The sequence below is a fragment of the Halyomorpha halys genome, unplaced genomic scaffold (assembly GCF_000696795.3).
Source record: "Halyomorpha halys isolate HHAL.00 unplaced genomic scaffold, Hhal_1.1 Scaffold1315.1, whole genome shotgun sequence".
Lineage (NCBI taxonomy): Eukaryota > Metazoa > Arthropoda > Insecta > Hemiptera > Pentatomidae > Halyomorpha > Halyomorpha halys.
In genome coordinates this window covers 77,950-85,043 of record NW_027112745.1, presented here as the reverse complement: position 1 = coordinate 85,043, position 7,094 = coordinate 77,950, and the positions used below count along the sequence as shown (strand labels likewise).

The following is a 7,094-nucleotide window of genomic DNA, read 5'->3' as shown; positions in this document are numbered from 1 at the left end:
TATCTCTTTTGTTCTATAGCCCTGATGAAGACCTGAAACTCAGGTCGAAACGTCGGCATAAAATAAATAAATATGGTTTTGTTTATTTATGTTTATTGCTGACCGCACCCCCCGACAAACTTCTCCAAGCATTCTATAATTTAACTGTAATTTTCTTAAATCGTAAAGTTAATTAATATTGTTTTAACTCATCTCATATCCACAACAATAAACATGTGTTTTTGATGTTTATTTAAATACAGTTTTACTTAATCTAATTGCAAATTAAAAAGAACAATCTTAACTAACTAAGGCCCTATCTTATTCTAATTATGTCTATGCTATTCCTTTATATATGTATATGTACTTATTTGTAACTTATAATCTAAACTAAAATTAAAATATATAAAATTGTTATCCTTGTCCAAAAGTGAACAATAACACATACGTACTTGCACTCAGCTGGTCGTGGCAGAGAGAGAGAGAGAAATATCACTTCCCAATACACAGTTTTTCAACTAATCTTAGCTTGCAGAAAAAACCACCAGAATTTACCATACCAAAAATACATCCGACTTTACATTAATTATCTATCAATTAATACATCCAACAAAAAAACATGATTTTTCTCTCCCTCCCTGTCCACTAACTTCTGCAATGGTGCTGCACTAATTCTTCTGTCTTGTCCATTACATAACTATTTATTTATTTTTAAGAAAGGCATATTTTAATATTTATTAATTTTTATGGTGAAAAGTTTTTATGATAATCAATAAGCTGTATTCTTTTTCCCTAACCTTCTTTTATTTTCCTCTTAAGATGTTTCGTCTATTTACCCCATCTTTCATATCAATATATTTATTAGGCTTGAAGATAACATTAATAGCCAAACTCTAAATTATGTATTTATGTACATGTATGTATTGAACTATGGGTGACACTATGTTGCCTGTTGTTATTTATAGCTTAAAAATTTCGATAGTTTAGTCAAATGATGACAAATGTAATACTGATATAAACTGTTTTCCTGATGAGAATTTTTCCTTTTATCGTTTCTTAAATTTTTTTTTATATTCTCACGACAGAAAAACTATGAAGATTGGAAAATATTTTCCTTTACTTGCTCAATATAGCAGCGGTTCTGCCTATTTCGAAAATGAAGCTGCCATGCTGACTGTTTGCACTATGTTCCTTTTTGTCCATTCATTGTTCTCGACATAACATATTTTATTTTTGGCTTTTAAGAAAGCCTTATTATAATATTTATTGAAAAGTTTTTATGATAATCAACAAGCTTTCATATCAATATATTTAGTAGGCCTATAGATGGCATCAATAGCCAAACTGTTGTAAAAGGGAAATAAAGACAGATTTAATTTAATATATTAAATATTGTTGCAGTCCCAACAATTTATATCAAAGAAAAATAAAGACTCGAGGTTTACTATGGTGAGTGAAATTTTAGATTTGTATTACATTTTTGTAAATTTTTGACTAAAATTCAAAATTGTACTCAGCTTCATCAATTACAGGAGGTGAGGGTCTGTCCTGAGAAATGAATTTTTGAAACTTAACCTGAGCACTGTTTAAATAATGTATTTATTGAATAATTTTCAAAGTAATGACAATTTTCCCGTTTATCATTTCCTAATTTTTTTTTTAAACTATTATCACAACAAAAAAACTATGAAGGTTGAAAAGTATTTTACCCTACTTTGCACTATATAGCAGCGGTTAGCTGCCATGTTGACTATTTGAACAATGTCTACTTTTTTCCTCTCATTATTCTCAACATAACATCTTTTGACTGATATAAAATCAGACTTTACTTGTATAGGAAAATGTAGAATATGGAGAATGGGAAAAGAATAATGTAACAAATATGTGAACGAGAAAGGAGACACGTTATGGCGTAGAAGGTAGGCCTGCAACTGATTGATGTATGAGTTTTTTGAAAAGTCCACTAGAGTGAGCTGCTAGACAAAGGCTAGAAACGTAACTGTCAAGAAAGACCGTTATGACACAACAGTTGATATGAAATACCAATGATAAAAAGGTCAAGTTATAGTTTAAAATAAAAACATAAAACCAGTGATATGTAAAAATACGGAGCCCAAAGGTCAAAAAATTATGAATACAAATTAATAAGAATAAAACATATTTTTATACAAACAATAAAATTGAAAATAGATAATGATTTTTTTTTTTTTTTTCAAACCTCTTTATTTTTTATATGGTTACAGAATACAGAATAATATAATGCAATACATTATACATATACAAATAACATTATATCTTCGTTTGCCGTATGGCATTATAAGATGAGCAAACATGGTCCGCTGAAGGCGGTTACAATACATTAGTGGCATGATAGCTGGGGGCTTACAAGAAATGGGGAGGGGCCATTCTGGCTAGTGATGGTGGTGGTGTGATGACTTCAAGCTGCAGAGCCCGAAGTCCTTCCCTCGGCGAGGACATCTACATAGGGGACTGTGCTTTGCCACCTCCCAGGTTCCTTGTTGGAGGAGTGATTTCTCTGAATAGCAGGTTGGCACAGGCCTTCAGCCCATCAAAGAATTTGATGTGCCTTCGGCTTATATACTCCGGCACAGAGGGTAACTGGAGTTCTTGGTGAATGGTGGTGTTTCTGGCCCTCTGTAGAGTTGTTCCACCGACGATTCACCAGAGGACGGAATTCTGATAGCTCTGCAGCTTTTCAAGTGTGGTTTGGTAGAGGTGACGCAGTAGAGGTGCACCATAGAGCAGAGTCGGGCGGATTATCGCCTTGTAGATTTGCAGCTTCAGCCTTAGTGAGAGTTGCGGGGATTTCAGGAGATGGTAGAGCCTGTAGCTCTTCTGGCGGGCCAGTTTAAGTCTCTCCTGAACGTGACTGGAGAAGGTGAGGTGCCTATCCAGATGCCTAGGTAGAGAATGGAGTTGGAGATTCGCTGGTGGACTTCATCCACTTTGAAGGTGGTAGGCAGTGGCTTCTTTCCTTTTTTGGAACAACATCACGATGGCGTCTGTTTTGCCGGGGTTCACCCTAATCCCAATACTTTTAAGCACATTAGTGATGGTGGCTGCAGCTTCTTGAGTGTGGGTTAGGGCTGTCTTGGCATTAATGCTGGAAGCGTAGATGCCGATGTTGTCCGTATAGGCTGCTACCACTGCCTTTGGGTGTTCAATGGCTATTATAGGTGCTGTAAAAACGACAAATAGTACTGGATCTAATACCGATCCCTGAGGTACTCCGGAAGTGAGGTACTCCGCAGGTGGTGGGAACTGGGGAGGAGAGGCTCTCGCCAACCCGTACGACGAGAGATCTTCCACTAAGGTAGCTTCCGATGAGTCGGCATAGGGTGGCGGGAAACTTGAATTCCTCCAGTCGGGAAACACTCTCGAAGGCTTGGCTGCAATCTAGTGAGATGAAGGCCGTCGGACAGTTTTTCTTCATCTGCCCTATGGTGTGCACTTGGAGCTTCGCCAGGTGGTGCTCTTGGAGTTTCCCAGGTGGTGGTCACAGGTGACTCCCCGTTGGAATCCGGTCTCCTGTGGTGGGATGACATTTTCCTCTCTGCAGTGTTCCATCAAGTGGTGGTTGATGAGCCGTTCAAACACCTTACTCATGTGCGAGAGAAGGCTGATCGGACGATAGTGTTCGGTTGAGTCTCCCTTCTTCCCCGGTTTGAGTAGAGGTACTACAATAGCTCGTTTCCATGCGGTGGGAAAGTATTAAATCCGCATGCACGAGTTAAAGATGTTGAGTAGGAAGCATCTTCATGAGTACATACAGGATTCCGTTCAGTCCTGACGCCTTGTTGCCTTTGACGGTTCATCGTACAGACTCTAGTTGGTTGAAGGAGGAGAATAGCGGCTTCTCGTTGGGGCTCGGTGGTCCAGATTGTGGGTGGGGTGCACTGGTCATCCGTTCAGCATCCCTCGCTGTTGTTTGTGGCCAAGAGTTCAGCCTGTTCTCCTGATGTCAGGAGATCGTCGCCTGAAGTGAGGTGGACACTCCGCTTCTTGTTGACATAGGACCTCATGAGTCTCCAGTACTGGCGATGATCATCATGTGTCCTCCGTCTGAGGCTAGCTATCTGCCGGGTCATTGGTTTCAGGCTGTAGTTATGTGTGCGCTGAAAGATGTTGCGAAGGTTATTTCGCTGACCGATGAGGGCGAGAATGTGCTTTGGCGGTTTCCTAAAGGCGTTGGGCTGTGGCATGAACTTAGGGATGGTTAGGTCAGCTGCATCCTGAATAGCAGTGGTGATGAACTCCACCGCTGCATCCACCTCCTCCACCACTGGGAGAGTTTCTTGGACACAGGTCTTGTATCCTTTCCAGTCGGCCTTGTGGAATAGATACTTGCTCGCCGGTGGTGTTGCTGGTATACCTTCTAACGTATAAAGTACAGGCCGGTGATCAGACGGTCCATATGCCAAGGCTCGGCAGTCTGAAACTGTGTGGAGATCGCTGGTCAGGAGTAGGTCCAGCGTTGAGGTCCTCGATGGGTAACCCGCATGTCTGAAGGTGTGTACCCCTGGATGGAAGACGGCCAGCCTGGTCTTGGAGATATAGGTACCCAGTGGATTGTTACTACCACACAGCCATGCGGTGTGCCGGGCATTGAGGTCCCCAAGGACTACAAACCGACTCCTAGCCTGGGCGTGTTGTAATAGTAGTCTCGCTGATGTTAGACTGTACCTCGGGCGCTTATAAATGCAGGTGAAAGTAAATCGGTGTTTAAACCGTACCTAGGGGCCACAGTAGCTCAGTGGTTGGGCATAGACTTACCATTCTGAATAGATAATGATTGATAAAAGAAAATAAATTATGGGTGCTTTAATAAATTAACTATTTGCGAATAGGCTAGGGATAGGTTTTGTTTATCTGTTTTGTGAATGACTGGGGAAGCTTCTAATTGTATAAAAATGCTTTCGGATATTAATCGTTTGTCGTGGTTAGGGACAGAAGCTAGTATGGTGGTATTGTTAAAATCAAAAGTGTGTTTGAGTGTTAAGCTATGTTCAGATAATTTAAAAGCCATGAAGTTATGGGAGGAGACGGAATATTTGTGCTGGGTTATGTGGTCTTTAAGTAAATTTTTTGTTTCGCCAATGTAGGATGCATTGCAATTATAAGTGGAACAAGGGATACAGTACACAACCTGGGAATGGTATTGAGGAGGAATTGGATCTTTAAGATTGGTGTAAATAAAAGACAGTTTGTTATGGGCTTTGAGGGCTAGACGGAGGTTAGGGATGGAGGAACGTAATTTTTTTTTAAAGTTGTCTGTAAGAAAGGGGATGTAAGGTAATGATCTGTATAGGGGGATGGAAAAAGATTGCAGAGAATTTTGTGTAGATGGGGTACAGTTTTTATAATTGTAAAAGAGTTTGTTGATGATTTTTGGAGGGAAGTTGTTTAAGAGAATTTGTTTAATGCGGAGGCAGTTATTGTCATGAAATTGGGAATCCGAGAGAGAAAAACCACGATGAATAAGATTTTTGGCTGTGTTCAGTTGTTGATGGTAAGGATGTTGGGAGTGATAATTTAAAAGTCTTCCTGAGTAAGTTGGTTTTGTGTTCCAATCGGTGGATGTAGTACTATTGGCGTTTTTTATGATGAGGAGGTCAAGAAATGGTTGCGAATTGTTTGTTTCTGATTCAACTGTAAAACGTAAGCGAGGATGGTAGGAATTGAAGGCAAATAATATATCGGTGATTTTATTGGGATTCAGTATTAAGATAAGGTCGTCAACATATTTTTTAATTAAAATGATGTTATTAGTGAACTGTGGGGTAACGGAGTTTTGTAAATCGTTAAGTACGATATTGGAAAGACAGGGGGCTAAAGGATTACCCATAGCTAGGCCTGAAATTTGTTTAAAAAATTGACCCTGGAATGTGAGGTAGTCGGATTCACAACAAAGTTGGAGAGACTTGAGGTAAGAAGGAAGGTCTAGGGAAGTATGTGGTTCAATGGTGGACCAGTTGGATTCTACTAAAATTAGGACTTTATCTATGGGGATATTAGTAAATAAACTTTCAACGTCAAAGGAAGTGAGAATGTAGTGGTCAGGAATGGTGAGGTCTAATAATTGATCGCGGAGGTGAAAAGAGTTGTGAATGTCATATGTATTTTCATGGCTAAGAGCTTGTAAAGACAGCAGTAGGTATTTATTAAGTTTAACGGCGGGGGAATTGATATTAGAAGTGATCGGACTGAGGAGGGTATTAGGTTTGTGGATTTTGGGAAGGCCATAAAAACTGAATTATAAGAGATGAGGTTTCTGTATGTGGGATAATTAATAATTTTAGAATCTAAGAGATTTTTAAGATCTTTGTTAAAGGTTGTTTTTAATGAAGGTGTAGGGTCACGGGATGTAGTGGTGTATTTGGAATGATCGGATAGGAGTTATATCATTTTTTCATTATAGTCGGAGCGGTTCATAATGACAGTCTTGTTTCCTTTGTCAGCTTTGGTGATAATAATGTCATCATGTGACTAAGGAAGGATCGGGTGAAAGAAAGGTCTTTAAAGAAAAGGGGAGAACATTTGGAAGAAGAGGATGGAGGGTGTTGAAGGTAATTAGAGATGGTATTGCAAATAGTAGTGCTTGATAATGAATAATGTGACACAGTAGTAATGTTGTAAGCATGTGTTTAAACTTTGTTGAATTTGGTTTTCTAGCAACCTGAAGATGGGGATAACCCTAAAACATTGAATGTGAAATAAATTGTTAAATTTAAACAAGGAAGATTGTGTCATTCACCAATTTCATAATAGGTAATTAAATAAGTAAGTAAAAATAACATAATTAAGGAAATCAAAAGAAAAAAATATAAGTTATATAATGCAAAGGAATATGAATATTTTAGTTTATTAATAATTGAACTATTAAAATTATGGAAAGAAAATATATGTAACTAGTGAAATATGTAACCATAATATTAGATAAAGAAACAAAATAGAAAGTTAAAAATAGAAAACAACAATTATAAATATGTAACCATAATATTAGACAAAGAAACAAAATATAAAGTTAAAAATAGAAAACAGCAATTATAAATATGGTGAAATATGTAACCATAATATTTGATAAAGAAACAAAA

At 38.2% G+C, this 7,094-nt stretch overlaps 1 long non-coding RNA gene across 3 annotated transcripts in view; it reads left to right on the top strand.

Annotated features, from left to right (window-relative positions):
- The window catches only part of LOC136796537 (uncharacterized), a 9,248-nt gene extending 7,084 nt beyond the window's left edge, over positions 1–2,164 (top strand). The window contains exons 5-6 of one of the 3 annotated variants that reach the window (XR_010844265.1): positions 1,381–1,428; positions 1,512–2,164. This is a non-coding gene — a long non-coding RNA (uncharacterized lncRNA). Of the gene's footprint in view, positions 1–1,380 lie in introns of all 3 variants that reach the window. The other 2 variants (XR_010844264.1, XR_010844263.1) reach the window with 2 other exon arrangements.
- Positions 2,165–7,094: the final 4,930 nt, after the last annotated feature.